This window comes from Brachyhypopomus gauderio, chromosome 4 (assembly GCF_052324685.1).
Source record: "Brachyhypopomus gauderio isolate BG-103 chromosome 4, BGAUD_0.2, whole genome shotgun sequence".
Lineage (NCBI taxonomy): Eukaryota > Metazoa > Chordata > Actinopteri > Gymnotiformes > Hypopomidae > Brachyhypopomus > Brachyhypopomus gauderio.
Genome location: NC_135214.1, coordinates 8063919 through 8080239, shown reverse-complemented (window position 1 = coordinate 8080239; position 16321 = coordinate 8063919).

Below are 16321 nucleotides of genomic sequence, written 5' to 3'. Positions count from 1 at the left end.
AAGAAAGAATTTTTGCAGCAGAGTTGAAGAGGGCTTCAGAAATGCCATGTGCACGGACAGTAAACACAAATACCAATGAATGATGAGGTCATGGCAGGAATGTCCTGCTCTGTGAATCGTATTGAAAAATTCATATTTCTGACTGACAGGATACAGGGCTCAAAAGAGAAAAACATCAAAGTCCTGTGTCCTCATAAAGGGGAAAGATGAAAAACGACATTGATGTCATGACAAATTGTCTCCCTTTTTTCAGTAGCCAGATAAATGTTTTTCTATTTCGTCGTGTGTTTGAAGGGACATCCTATCCTGTGAAAGCCGGAGTGAAGTGAGGCAGCTTCCTTGTCCCAGACTCTTTGATCGTCTCAGCAGGCGTTCACCGTGCTTTGACTGACTGACGACAGGGCTACACAGTTGCCAGAAGACAATTCCAAATGTAACATTACAACAGGAAAACAAATGTTTCTGTAACATGTACTAATGTCAAGATGATGTGTGCTTCATCCCTTAATTGACTTTCAAAAATGGTTATGAAAGGTTCAGAAAGGGTTATGAAGGGTTCGGAAAGGGTTATGAAAGGTTATGAAAGGTTTATGAAGGGTTCAGAAAGGGTTATGAAGGGTTCAGAAATGTTTATTAAAGGTTCAGAAAGGGTTATGCAGGGTTTGGAAAGGGTTTTGAAAGGTTCAAAAAGGGTTATGAAGGGTTCAGAAAGGGTTATGAAAGGTTCAGAAAGGGTTATGAAGGGTTCAGAAAAGATTATAAAGGGTTCTGAAAGGGTTATGAAGGGTTCGGAAAGGGTTATAAAATGTTCAGAAAGGGTTATGAAAGATTCAGAAAGGGTTATGAAGGATTCAGAAAAGATTATAAAGGGTTCAGAAAGGGTTATGAAGGGTTCAGAAATGTTTATGAAAGGTTCAGAAAGGGTTATCCGACACCAGCCCCGTCGACAGGGGGGGGACAACCGGGTCTGTGGTCCCGGGCCCCAGGGCCAGGGGGCCCATCAAAGAGCCCAGCAATTTATTTTTTATTTAAAGTCTATAATTTTGAAATAATCTTGAAATCTTTCTCAAATTCTGCATGGAAATCTTCCTCAAATTCTGTATTGAATCTCTAATTGAAATTCTGTACTCAAAATAAGCTCAATGGCTAAAATATATGTTTTTTTTTACCTATCTGCATATTTTCCATTAAGTGCATACACCCCCGCCTCGCACTGAAAAATGGTTTGATCCAGCACCGACCGTAACCGGCTGGTACCCGCCCAACAGCGGGAAATACAGTGGTGGATAGTTAAAGTAAACAGAAATCTGTAGCGCAGAAAAGAAAGGAAAAACATTTACCTGACGAATTTTAGTTGCATTGTGTTCCAGGTTTGAAAAGTGCTGGAATTTAGGCTAAAGTACTTGAAAATGCTTGAAATTGTAACTACTTGGTTTCACAACAAATATCTATCTGACTGAACAGTCCTCTTGTATTTCCACTTGTAATTCCAGGACGAAACATGAGAGAATGTGAAGACGTTAAGATTGGGCGTTTTGAAAATAAACCACCATTAGGGCCTAAATAATGTGATTAAAAAAGCGAATTATATCGAATCATTTCGAGTATATGTATAAATATTTAACTTAATTAAGTTTAACGTGCTGGAAAATATTGAAATGGACCTTTAAAATGACGTACAAGTGCTTGAATTCCACCTTGTATAGGTGTATGAACCCTGCATACATGACTTTGTTCATTGCGCTGAAGCGCGGCGCACGCGAAGTTACAAAATTCGAGAGGTGCACAACCTCGCGACAGCGCATGAGGCCCTCGCACGGGCGGTGTCACAGTCATTTTCGCCGCGCGAACCGCAACGCTCGCGACGCGTCAAGTATAAACAGTCAGCTGTCAGAAACAGCTTTGATGTGTGGCTATCAGTGTTGGGAACGTTACTTTAAAAAAGTAATTAGTTATAGTTACTCACTATTGTTCAAAAAAGTAATTGAGTTAGTAACTGAATTACTCTATAATAAAAGTAACTCATTACCAGGGAAAGTAACTATTTGCGTTACAGTTAAAAAAAGGTTATATGCCAATTAATTAAGTTTTTTTTTTAAGCAGTTTTCACAGTCAGTTGAAATGAGTAGATCAGAAAATTGTTTAACTTTTGATATTTATTGCACATCCACAGACCAGTGCAGGATAAAATCGTAAAAAAAATCCCAAATCTTTGAAAAAAAAAAAAGCAAAAGTAAACAGTTACACTATATAAAGTGCATTTACATCTATCAAATTAATGTCACAGTGAGGCGGCCCCCTACCGGACGCCTCTGTCCACAGCGGCTGTTGTTGTTGTTGTTTGGTGACGTCATGTGCGTCCCTCAGGTGGGCGGAGCCCGTGATCCGTCTCACCTGAGGGTCGTTTGTTTGCCTATATATGTCTTGTCTTTGTACCAGTTGACCGCTGGTCATTATATCCTTAATTTGGAGATAGTGCACGGGTTTTAGGTTTGCACACTTTCTATTAAACCATCATTTTTCCCTGAGACTTGGCGTGATCGCTTCCTTTTCGTTGCTCACCCCAGCCCGTCACAGAATGACCAGCCACCCTTCGGAAGCCGCTGAGTCTCTTTTTCTTTCTCCTTCGTTCGTGGTCATGTCTCGTGGTAAGTGTTTGTCTACGTGGTGTTTTGTTTGAAGAGCTCCGCCGTGCTTTTGTGTTTTGTGTGTGTGTGTGTATGTGTGTAGCACGGCGAGGACCAGGGCAGTCTGCCCTGGGAAAGCCCTTCGTGTCCGTTGTGTGTTGAGAGAGTTCCGCCGTGCGTTTGTTTGTGTGTGGCCGGTGAGGACCAGGGTGTCTGCCTGGGAAAACTCTCGTGTGTGTGTGTGTGTGTGATAAGTGTGTATGGGTAACGGACCGGAGGATCAGTGTGCGTGCGCGTTGTTATGTGTTTAGTGTTTAATGTGTGTGACGCGGTCGCCGCTCGTCACGGTCGCCTCGCTCCCCGTGTGTCTTGTGTTTAATGTGGGGAGCGACTGCGACTCTGAGCAGCGCGTCACTATTGTGTTTATGTAGAGCACGCACGTTTTGAACCCGTTCGTTTACTGTCTGTGCACCGTTTTTGTTTGCTTGTCTAGTCTTTGCGTGTGTGTTGTGTCCCAGCGTGTTGTCAACTGTTTGCGTGTAATTCCACGCATGCTCCTCCCCCTGAATGTGTGTTTGGGGGGGGACCGGCTGTGGTCCCGTGCCATGGGGTGTGGCACGGAGGGCGTCTCTCCCGAGGGAGGCCCTGAATAGGGTAGGGCGCGTTTGTGTTTTGTGTTTGTATATATGTGTGTGTGTGTGTGTGTGTGTGTGTGTGTGTGTGTGTGTGTGTGTGTGTGTGAGGTTGTGTTCTTTGTGCAGGTGCTTCTCCTTGGCAGTGTTCCTGGACCTTGTGGGGGTCTCCACCTGGCAGGAGCCCCCTTGTGTTGTGGGGTGACCGGAGCCCGGTCGTGAAGAGCTCCTGCTGGGGATGGAGATCCTCCCTCCTGCCCGGGGTGACCAGGAGGCCCTTGGGGCTGCTCCCTAGCCCGCGTCGGGGGTGCTCTGGGCCTCGGTCTCTGGCGCTCCTGGGTTGGGTGGAGAAGTCCACCTTGAGATGAGAGGCCCCGGGAGGGGTTGGCTCCCCAGGAGGCTGGGGTGACCCCTAGCAGGAGGCAGGGGTCAGCTCTGGGAGGAGGTAGGTCCAGGAGGTGAAGTAGCTACGCCTTGGAGAGATAGCCTGCACACCCACACACACACGAGGGATGAAAGAGGAGCCGTAGTCCCTCGTCCTCACACCCGTGGGGCTCACCGGCTGAATGCCGATTAGGGCGTGAGGGCCCTGTGACCGAATGGGGCGTGGTTTTGTGTTGTTAACGGCCCGGTCGGTCCAGGGTCCCGCCCGGGGAGGTGAGCTGAGTAATGTATGTTTTTGTGTTTCAGCTCCCGGACTCAGGAGGTGTGTCCATGCCTGTCCCTGCCTTCCTGCCCCTTTGTGTTTTGTGTGCAGCCGCTGTGTGCCACACACCCAGTGGAGGGGAGTGCGGCTTGGTGGGGGGGTCTGTCACGGTGAGGTGGCCCCCTACCGGCCGCCTCTGTCCACAGCGGCTGTTGTTGTTGTTGTTGTTTGGTGACGTCATGTGCGTCCCTCAGGTGGGTGGAGCCCGTGATCCGTCTCACCTGAGGGTCGTTTGTTTGCCTATATATGTCTTGTCTTTGTACCAGTTGACCGCTGGTCATTATATCCTTAATTTGGAGATAGTGCACGGGTTTTAGGTTTGCACACTTTCTATTAAACCATCATTTTTCCCTGAGACTTGGTGTGATCGCTTCCTTTTCGTTGCTCACCCCAGCCCGTCACAATTAAATTAAATTCTCTCAACCTGAGACAACTGGTTTGTTTACAACTTAAGTAAACTTAACAATAAAACCTCTATTCTTAATTAAATAAATCAAATACCCAGTCTGGTAGACATTCAGGAACTTCAAGTATTTTCTTAAATAATGTTTATATCGCCTTGAAAATTCTAGTTTTCTTCGGCTTGCACCTGACGCCATTTCGGCCTCTTCTCCGTTTGTGTCGTGCCACTCGCGTGCTTCGGCGCGCGTGTAAAAACACTGGCTCTGATTGGCTATCATAACGCTGCCTTAGCCAATCGCTTACTGACTTGTTAAGTTTAAACAGGTGTTACACCGAGAACTGTGACCTATCGGGATCTGTTACTCCTCACTAGCCTGGGCAGCGGTCCGCTCGCATTAGTATATCAATATATAGTAACGCACCGCTTTTAATGACCAGTAACGTAAACGGCGTTGTAATGACAGGAAAATTAACTAATTATATTATCCCGTTACTGACAAAATGACGACGTTACCTAACGCCGTTATTTTTAACTGCGTTATTCGCAACACTGGTAGCTATATTATATACTATATGACCTAACACAAGGATTGTCTGCTACAGAGGAAATTCAAATGACGTGCGCGCGGGGAGAGGGGGGGGGGGGTGTCACATGAAACTTTCTTGTCCCGGGCCCCAGCAAGACTGTCAACGGGCCTGTCCGACACACAGTACTAAGAAATCATCTGAAACTACCTTTTACATTTTGATAAAACGTTTGTTTGTGCATATTCAGAGGGGAATGGAACGAAGGGAAGGCTGTTTAAGGGTGGCCTTTGACTTTTGCACAGTGCTGTATATCAAACTCAAAAATTGCATTCTGAAAGATTTGAGACTTTAACTTACATGTTTCCAAAACTGAACATGTGGTTTCCATGTGTTCTAATCAACACATTGTAGTGATTACTGGATCTTTCAGAGGAGGAATTATAAATGGTTATTAACATGAATATTAACATATATTCACATATATGTCTTCTGGCTGAAGGCTACCATTGACATTCAGCTGCTGTTTAAACCCAAAGCAGGAATAATAATTGAGGTTCCAGTCAGTGAAGGGTTTATAATAACTGATGACTTCTTATCATTGCTTTGCTAGGATATCTTGGAGTCATAAAGGATTTAAATTAGGCCCCTCACCCCCCAATTAAAATTGTTTGCTGTTCTGTTGGAGTGTCTCATCCGTGCTGGGTCACGTTAAACATTTAGAGAATGCTAGCCACACTAATAGTTGACATTTAGGTGCAGTTCCCCAGCAGTGATTTCCCTGCTCTGCAGGACAAACTCTGCACTGCTGATTCTGCACCACTTACATAGTGTGAGCTCAGAGAAGCTGTGATCATAGTAAACAGGAAGGCGACTCATTTCAGAATAGCCATGAAGCCACGGCACGTCAGGTCTCCGTCTGTGTTCTTATATTTCACTTTTTGCATGGGTTTATATCTGGGTATATAAATCCATGGTTCTGAGGAATGAAAGCAGACATATCCTAATTGACCATTCATGTTGAATTCTACAAGATCATTGAAGTGTTTTCCTGAAGGGTGGCGTGTTATTCACTGGAATGGAATGAATTAACTTTGAGGAGTTAAAAAAAAAAACACTTTAGGTTACAGTACACTGGCATGCATTGTGTATACAAATCAGGCCTGCTCTCTGCAAATTCTATATATTATATTTCAAAACATATAAAAAACACTTCTCACTCCACATGTAACACATGTAACTGTCTTTGATTCACTTTGATTCTCTTATGCTGCTTTTTGCATGTGGTCATTCTGTCCTTGTGTTCAACACTGTCCATGAGTCTGAGAAAAGCAGCATTAATTCTGCTAGTGACTCTGACCGCTGAGTAACCACAAGGGGGCTCTGTCTGATTACCTTTCAGCTTAAAGTACCGGCGCTTCAGAAACAAGCAATTTGGTTCACTAAAAATGGAGGAGATCCTGTTCACCACTGAGAAACTGACGACAGTGTCTCATGTCAAGCAAAAGGGAAGAGAAGGATCTGAATACTGTTTTTGTCATGAGCCTCAGAAGTAAAGCGTTGTTTGTTGGTAGAAAGCAGAAGGAGAATTTGAGGACACATGCGATAGGGACAGCCTTAGTCCTTCCAGTTGTCTTTCACTGGGGAACTCTGCGTTTTGCTTCTCTTTTGAAAGTCTAGATAAATAAATGCTAGCATGTCTTTGCCAGTCTTTTGGCTAATCGGCTTCTCAGGAGGGTTTGAAGAAGTCTCAACCAGAGGATTCCCAAAGAGACACCCTGGGTCTAGAGACTACCCTGCTCCTTTTCAAACTCAAACAATTCAAATTATATCATCGGCCTGTCCATTCTACTAACCTCTTGTCTCCACAGTGACAGACAGCCAGAGCCCATATCTCTGTGCCTTTGCCTATATAAGGAGAGGAAGGAGACTGGGTATCGACTTATTTCGAAAGCAACGTGTGACCACATCCTGCTCTTCAGAAGGCGTGTTCAGTGTGATGGCAGTGACTGCCACTCCACTGATATGCTGAACATACAGGCTTCGTGCAGATCACACACTCTGGCTTGGACACGGGGACAAATGAGAGTGTGCATGAAACACTGCTGATGGATTGGTGTTAAGAAGACCCCGGAGTGCAGAAGTCACACTAACGTGCAGCACTGTCTCTTGATGGAGGGTCTAAGTCAAAAGGTGGTCACCTCACTATACTATAACAACATGCTCCTGCTGTGTGTGTATTCTTAGCTCACAGGCCTCTATACTATGGCAGCATTATAAAGACACACTATGATAATAGAGAGACACTATGATAATAGAGACTCACAACAATAGAGAGACACTATGATAATAGAGAGACACTATGATAATAGAGACTCACAACAATAGAGAGACACTATGATAATAGAGAGACACTATGTTAATAGAGAGACACTATGAAAATAGACACTATGATAGTAGAGAGACACTAAGGTGCTTTGCAGTAAGAATGCATGCGTGGCCTTTCTCTTTCAGCTCATCTCTCTTGTTCCTCATAAATAATGGAGGAACTTGATCCCCTGTCACATGGAGGCTGCATTATGCCCTAACTATAATCCATAACTACATTGCCCTAACTATAATCCATAACCTTAACCCTGATTTGATTAATACATTGTCCTAACCCTAATCCCTAATTCTAACCCCTAACTCTAACTCTAGTGTGCTGTTTGACTGTTTAAAAGTGCTCAGCCCATTTCTTGTTGTCCAATCAGAAAGAGGCACTGGCTGTTTCAACTTCGAAGAGAAGTTATAAGATTCACCTCTCACTTCAGTGTGAGCTCACAGGTCTCACTTCCTGTCCCCACTCGCCCACTGAGCTGTAAATATCTTGAATGTTATATATATATATATATATATATATATATATATATATATATATATATATATATATATATATATATATATATATATATATATACTGTACATACACAAACAGACACACACACACACACACACACTGCTCAAAAAAATAAAGGGAACACTTAAACAACACAATGTAACTCCAAGTCAACCACAATTCTGTGAAACCGTGAAACCAACCTGTTTAGTTAGGAAGCAACACTGATTGTGAATCAGTTTCACTTGCTGTTGTGCAAATGGTATAGACAACAGAAATCAGCAACACACCCCCTATAAGGGAGTGGTTCTGCAGGTGGTGACCACAGGCCTTTTCTCTGTTCTCATCCTTTCTGGCTGATGTTTTGGTCACTTTTGCATTTTGTCAGTTCTCCCACCTTAGAGGTAGCATGAGGTTATGTCTACAACCCACAGAAGTTGCTCAGGTAGTGCAGCTCATCCAGTATGGCACATCAATGCGAGCTGTGGAGCTGTGTTCAGAAAATGGAACAGATACCAGGAGACAGGCCAGTACACCAGGAGACATGGAGGGGGCCGTAGGAGGGCAACAACCCAGCAGCAGGACCGCTACCTCCTCCTTTGTTCAAGGAGGAACAGGAGGAGCAGTGCCAGAGCCCTGCAAAATGACCTCCAGCAGGTCACTAATATCCATGTTTCTGCTTAAACTCCATGAGGGTGGTATGAGGGTCCGATGTCCACAAGTGGGGATTGTGCTTACAGCCCAACACCATGCAGGGCGATTGGCATTTGCCAGAGAACATCAGAGATTCCCCAGAGATTGGCCATTTGCCAGAGTTCGCCATTGGCACCCTGTGCTGTTCATGGATGAAAGCAGGTTCACACTGAGCACATGTGACAGAGTCTGGAGACGCTGTGGAGAACATTCTGCTGAAACATCCTCCAGCATGACTGGTTTGGCAGTGTGTCTGTAATGGTGCGGGGAGGCATTTCTTTGGAGAGCCGCACAGACCTACATGTGCTAGCCAGAGGCACCCTAACTGCCATTAGATCCCGGGATGAGAGGATAAGTCCTATTCTGAGTCCTGTACTGGGTCCTGTCCTAAATCCTGTCCTGAGTCCTAATCTGAGTTCGTTGTCCTGCTGTCACACTAGTCTCTGTCTTTTTGTCCTGCTGTCACACTAGTCACTAGTCAGTGTACCTCTTGCTCAGGTCTGGCTCTCATCATCACAGCACTGTGGCTGCAATACTGGCTGATCTCAAACACGACATTCTCTCCTGACTTAAAAGAAACATGTGACAGTATCAACTCATAGTACATCAACTGCCAAACACAGCAATTCAATTTCACTTCAGCAAACTGAATGAACTACAACCATTACACACCCTGTTGTGCAGAATTAAGTTAGCCTACTGTAGTGCGCTAGTGTATAGTTATTTGTGGTGGAACAGCAGTCTCCTCCCACACCTCACAGGTAAGATAAGAGGGTTAGGGTTAGGGTCAGGGTCAGGGCTAGGGTTAGGGCTGGTGGAACTGGAATGGACTCTAAATGGGCAACATTTGCAGTTAATTTGTTTTCAGTGGACTATGACACAGTCCTTAGTCAAACCAAACCAACATCCTGTCTAAAGCTGTTAGCATCACCATATCAGTATAAAACTGACCACTTCCTTCACCCCTGACTAAATACACGCCACAGTTAGTGCTCAGGCTAACTTACCACTACAGAACATGTACAACAAAAATGCATTTTAAAAGTTACAGTACACATACACATACAGTACACACTCAAAATACACACATGAATAACAGACACTCTGAATACACATACTGAAAATAAACACTCCTAAAACACACATAAAATAACAAACACTTCTGACATATTGAACCCAACTGGACCACTCAAACCTGTCCCTCGCGGGCTGCTTTCTGCTTTTGTTTCATTCCTGAGTGGTGCCCACGAACAGAACTTTTAGTCTTAACAGGCATGAGGACATGTTGTTTGTTTGTTTGTATATGTCTTCTACAGTGGCCAGTAAATGTCTTATTGCATTTTGTTTGGTTCAGATGATTACAAACTTGTGTTAGCTTTAGAATATTTCCCCTTCAAGCACTGCTGACTAATAATTTGTTTCAAAAGGGAAGTGGCACGTGAGACCTGAGAGACATAAAATACTGCATGAAAATGTAAAGCGTACTATATAACACGAAGTAGCAGTTTGTTTAGGGTTAAGATTATATATTTAGGGATATGGTTATCCATTCAGCACAAGATGGCGACTACAATCTAACAACCATGTGTTCACAGTAGAGAATGACAGGAAATTATGTCATTCAGTGACAACAGGAGAGGTTGTTAGTGGTATGTTTCCTGCACTGGTTCTGAAGGTTCTAAAGGTGAAAACCCTTGACTACACCCTCAGACACAAACCTCACCTACACTCCCAGACATCACTCTCGCTTACACCGTCAGACACCAACCTTACCTACTCCCTCAGACACAAACATGGACTACACCCTCAGACACCACCCATACCTACTCCTTCAGACACAAACCTCACCTACACCCTCAGACACCACCCTTACCTACTCCCTCAGACACAAACCTTGCCTACTCCCTCAGACACAAACCTTGCCTACACACTCAGGCACCACCCTTACCTACTCCCTCAGACACAAACCTTGCCTACACCCTCAGGCACCACCCTTACCTACTCCCTCAGACACAAACCTTGCCTACACCCTCAGACACCACCCATACCTACTCGCTCAGACACAAACCTCGCCTACACCCTCAGGCACCACCCTTATCTACTCCCTCAGACACAAACCTTGCCTACACCCTCAGACACCACCCTTACCTACTCCCTCAGACACAAACCTTGCCTACACCCACAGACACCACCCTTACCTACTCCCTCAGACACAAACCTTGCCTACACCCACAGACACCACCCTTACCTATACCCTCATCAACTCCCTCAGGCAACAACCTCACCTACACCCTCACCAACACCCTCAGGCAACACCATCACCTCATGCCACAGCCTGAAGTATTCTCTGTTGTCTTTCATTGTGCAGTTTAGTGGATTTCACCCATAAACTGTGAGTACATCATTCCTGTCCTAATATAATTGAGATTATGCATTATGATTTGAAAATACTTTGAAAAGAGATGAATTCACAAAAATAAATAAAAAATGAAAAAAAAAACTATTTTAGGTGGCAGTTGTATGCCAGATAGAGAGGGAGTATCTCTGTTCCTCACACTTCCTGTGTAAAAGTCCACATCCATCAGCACAATGCTGCAATTCCTGCTGCTTCTACAACGTGCCAGCAGAGCAGCTTTACAGATATGGACCATTTTGGCTTGTTCTGAAAAGGAACACAATTATCACATTTCCTCCTAACATTGTGAATCTACAATAGCATCCAAGGGGGGATTTTATTGTTTGCACATGTATATTGTCTTGACCTTAAAGTTTAGCATCCTATAAAAAGCAAGCAAGACAAGCTCAGGGTCTTTTAGCTGCTGAACTCCACATGGTAATGAGTCTGTGAGACAGTGATCAGTCTTGTATCTGACGGAGCAGGATGGCATTGGAATCAGCATTCAGAACGAGTGAGATCATGACTGACTCAGCACAGAGACCACTGCCCCCACTAACATGGAGGACAAAATCAAAGTGAAGACTCTGTGTGTGTGTATGTGTGTGTGTGTGTGTGTGTGTGTGTGTGTGTGTGTGTGTGTGTGTGTGTGTGTGTGTGTGTGTGTGTGTGTGTGTGACTACCTCTGTGTAAAGAGCTGTAACATGGTTGTTGTGGTCCTGTGTGTTGATCTTTTGTTTGTCCCTTAGATTACCTCTGTAATAACTACATATTCTATATCTGCTTATTAAGCCTATTTATTCTATATATGTGTATTATCCCTACATATTCTATATATGCTTATTAAACCTACGTATTCTATACATGCTTATTAACACTATGAAGAATTTCAGTGTATCTGTGAGTGGCGGCAGAGAGTTGTGATGTAGTTGCAGAGATGTGTTGTAGTTGCAGAGATGTGTTGCAGTTCTGGTTTCTGTGTCTCATGTCACACCGCAGACCTTCCTGTACCTTAATACACTTGGTGACTTCCTGTGACACCGTCTTACTGCTCAGTTTACAAAATGTGTCTTTGGCAGTCTAGCAGTATCTGAAAGGACTGTACCAAATCTTCTCCTTCAGGTGTAATTGCACATACTCCTTTTGATTGGTCTCTTGCTTCTTCTCTGTGTATGACCCACCCCTCTTATGTATAATGATATCTTTAAACTGAGTTAAAGAGAATAAGGCCCAGCAGCAAAATAGTAGAAAACTGTATTACGTTTTCACAGGCTATAATGTGCACCAGTGCCTGCATAGTTTGCTGGAGACTGACATCAGTTTGTGTTATGTCTGTCGATGTGTGTGTGTGTGTGTGTGTGTGTGTGTGTGTGTGCGTGCGTGCATGTGTGTGTGTGAATGTAGCTAATGTTGAAGATAAACTGTCTCTATCATGATAACAAAATAATGTGGGGACATTTGGTTTAGGTGTTGAATGTACAAATTCTGTATTAAAGAGAAACACACACACGCACACACACATATACAAAGACTAAACTTTATCAGTAATATTTTGTAGTTTGTTTGTAGTTTTTGTCCTAGCTGTAAGATGCTCAGTGCTTCTGATCTGTATATAGTGCCTTCTGACATAATAACATTAAGTACATACCAAATAACGTACAAACCTCCCCTTTTTTCTCTTTCGATCTCTCATTCCTTCTCTCTCTCACTCCTTATATCTCTCTCTTTCTGCTGCTCTCTTCCTCAATGTTGTGTTCTCTCTACACACTCTGAAACAAGAGACCTTTTTGTGTGAAACTCTGATACAGGGAACAACATTCCTTAGCAAACTGAAAAAAATGAACACTAGTTTTTTTTTTCCATGCCCTAATATGGCTTTGGACTCCTCCTCCTGTCCAGACTGAGATTGCTATGTGATGACATCACACAGAAGAGTTCTGCTGCATGCCAAATACTTCAGAATAAGGGCTCTTATAATAGAAGCACTTTGGAATACAGAATAACTCTAGACCTACCTGTAACCTTAACTCTAATCCTAATCCTAATCCTAGCCCTAGCTCTACCCCTAACCTTAACCCTAATCCTAATCCTAACCCTAGCCCTAGCTCTACCGCTAACTTTAGCCCTAATTCTAAATCTCTAGCCTTACTCTTAACCTTAATCATAATCCTAACTCTAACACTAAAACTAACCCTAAACGTAACCCTAACACTCCATTATGTAATAACCAGTAGGCAATCTTTGATTTGCTCTTCCTGGGTTGAGTGTAATTGTTCCATTTTTGGAACGGTCAAGTGCTTCTATTATGAGAAGGTTAGGGGTAGGACTTGGGTTAGGATTATGGTTAAGGTTAGGGGTAGGACTTGGGTTAGGATTATGGTTAAGGTTAGGGGTAGGACTTGGGCTAGGATTATGGTTAAGGTTAGGAGTAGGGCTAGATTTAGGCTTAGGTTTATGGTTAGGGTTAGTTTTTGTCATGTCTGGCCCCTCCTCCTCCTGTCGTTCCCCGACATGGTTTGTTTTGTTAGCCATGTGCGTCCTAGTCCCTCCGTTCTCTCTGTAGCCCAGTCCCCTTGCTTGTTTCACAGGTATTCTCAGTTTGTTTGAGTGTATTTAATGCCTGTCTTTTGTCTTCTTGTGGGTTATGGATCATTTTGTTCGGTTTGGTCAATTTGGTTTGTATAGTCTCTAGTGCTTTGTGGTATACATTGTAATCAAACTGTGTTGTTATTTCTTTTGTGTTTATTCTCTTTATTTCGTTCGGTCTTTGTCTCCCATCATGTCACTACGCGGTGGTTATGTTCATACATCAGACTCGTTATCGGATTTGACCCATGCCTGTTTTTTTTACCCTGATTTTGGTATGCCCTTCAATAAATCTCACTCTCCTCAGCGTTTGTGTCTGCCCTCTAATTCCTCCATGCTGATCCTGGCGTTACAGTTTTAGTGTTAAAGTCAGGGTTACTGGCCTGTCTTTCTCTACTAGTGTGTCTTTCTCTACTAGCATGTCTTTCACTCAGTTTTGTTTTCTAGTTTAAAATAAAACAAAACAAAATAAAATATAATGCAGAACAATATAGACGAGAGAGAGAGACTTATTCATTCAAGTCAGATCACTGGGCATGAATGACCCTAACCCTAATACACAAACTCATTTAAGATGCTCAGTCAAATCCCCATTGGGGACATGCAGCTTACAACTGACAGCTGAGTCTCAGTGGTCTCTTCTGAAAAGGCACTGGTATTCAAATCCAAGAATACTTTTATTTTTCCATCTGAGTGTCTGCATCCACAGCAGATCTCGGGATCCATCTTTAAGCAGCTCATCTGGGCTCCAATAAACATCCATACAAACGAAGCTGAAGCCGCTCCACTGCTGTATTAACATTTACAGTGCCACTCTTGTCCAGAGTGACACACCGAAGCTCTTTGTACTCTCTATTAACCTTCCTCATGCACAGGTTAGCGCCAAGAGTGCAAACAGGCTGAAATCGTTAGATTACAATGCTTTGTTTTGCTTGTTTTATATAAATGCGTATTTAAGGGCTCAATGATTCAGGGACAAAAGTCTTCAGTCTTTCTTTGATAGCAGCCAGTGTCTTCACAGTACCAGCAACCAGGGAAAATTCATTCCAACATCCTGGGTGTCAGGACTGAGTCTTGATGACTTCTTTGTGTCTTGTGGAATGGTGGTTTGAGTTAGGCCAGATTAGAATCTTGAAGTCAGTGTAGCACAGAATAATGCTTGACCAGTGCTTTTATTACTATGGGTTGGGTCTGTTTTGACATTTTATGTCCTTTCATCATTTGGGTGTGGCTGCAGTGAAGGTCATTTTCATTGAGCGTCACTTATCATGTAGAGCGGGGACTGTTTGCCATGTAGCAGTTAACATGGAAAAATGAGGGGCTTACTGAACTGAATTCTGTTTTGTCCTGGAATAATCTTCATCCTACATTCATGAGGCCATAGCAAAATCCAATTAGCTTCATACATGAAATATTGTTTTGCAACAGAACATATTCATTGGTATTGTATTGCAAAATGAAATGCTTACAGAGAAAGCAGGAAAGAGAAAGAAAAAAAAACATTCTAAATCACATTCTAAATCACAGATGACCTTCACACCTAAGCACATGACCTGAGGACATGACCTTAGCACCTGACCTGAGCACATTCGCTACTCATTCTTTTTCTTATTTCCCATCGGTAATACCTTCATTGGAGTGATGTCATTTGTGTCCACTGAAGTGAGTGATGTCATTTGTGTCCACTGGAGTGAATGATATCATTCGTGTGTACTTGGGTGAATTATATCATTTGCAATCTGTTCTGGACCCATTAAATATTCATGCTTAGTTTCTTTGCAATCTGTCAAGAGCCCTCATTTGAATGATCCCACCCCCCCAAACAGGTTGCTCCTCCCAGCGCACACGCACACACATTGTGCTCTAGTCCAACTGGTGGCAATTGTGTGCTTGCTCTTTCTCCAGTGCTTATTTTCCCATTAAATATGTCCTCCCAATGTATAAACAAATGTTTGTGGTGTGCGTTCCTGTGTGTTTGTTTAATTCTGTCCTCATTGCTGGGTAATTTGCTTTTTGTGAGCATGAAGTGGTTCAGCTCATGGGAGACTCTGCTCCACGTTTTCGAAATTTTGCCCAAGAACTCTTAGTGATCCAGAGCACTTACCACATGGGATTTGAATCCCAACTCTTACTGATATAGAGGAAAAATGACCATGATAATCATCATGACCATACACAACCGTGCTACAGGAGAACATTCCAGTTTCTCAGCTTTTATAGGGTTTACATCATTTTATCATTCGTGTTTCTGTGTAAACTGTTTTCACTTCAATTTTGTCATATTAGAGAAAAATGATTGACGATGTACAATAACCAGGTTAGCACTGAGGTCCAGAGAGAGAGAGAGAGAGAGAGAGAGAGAGAGGGAGAGGGATGACACATTTGTAAAGGAAAGGGCTTGGTGCAAGGTCATAGAGTGGAAGCCCACATTGTACATTTGTACATGAGAGAATATGACTGCTAACAGAGTTGTTTTAAAAGTGTAGTCTCTAATGACAAAACTTTAGTGTATCAATGCTTCCTGTGACTATATACTATATATTAGTACTATATACTATATAATATATATTCATATATAATTATACTGTACATTTGTATATCAAGGGCACTGCTTGATTTAGGGAAAAAACCGAAATGCGAGTGTTTAAAGCAAACCTCTTCTGAATATGAAAATGAATTTGGACTTCAATTAGGAGTCTGATTAGGAGTCTGATTCTGACTCACTCAGCATTATGGGAGTTGGCTGTGCAAAGACATTTCACACTGCCTCTCATTTTCAGAGGGAGGGTAGATCCTGTCTGCTGCCATGGCAACAAGAAGAAGGGTAGGAGGGTATTGCCTACATGTGTGTGTGTGTGTGTGTGTGTGTGTGTGTGT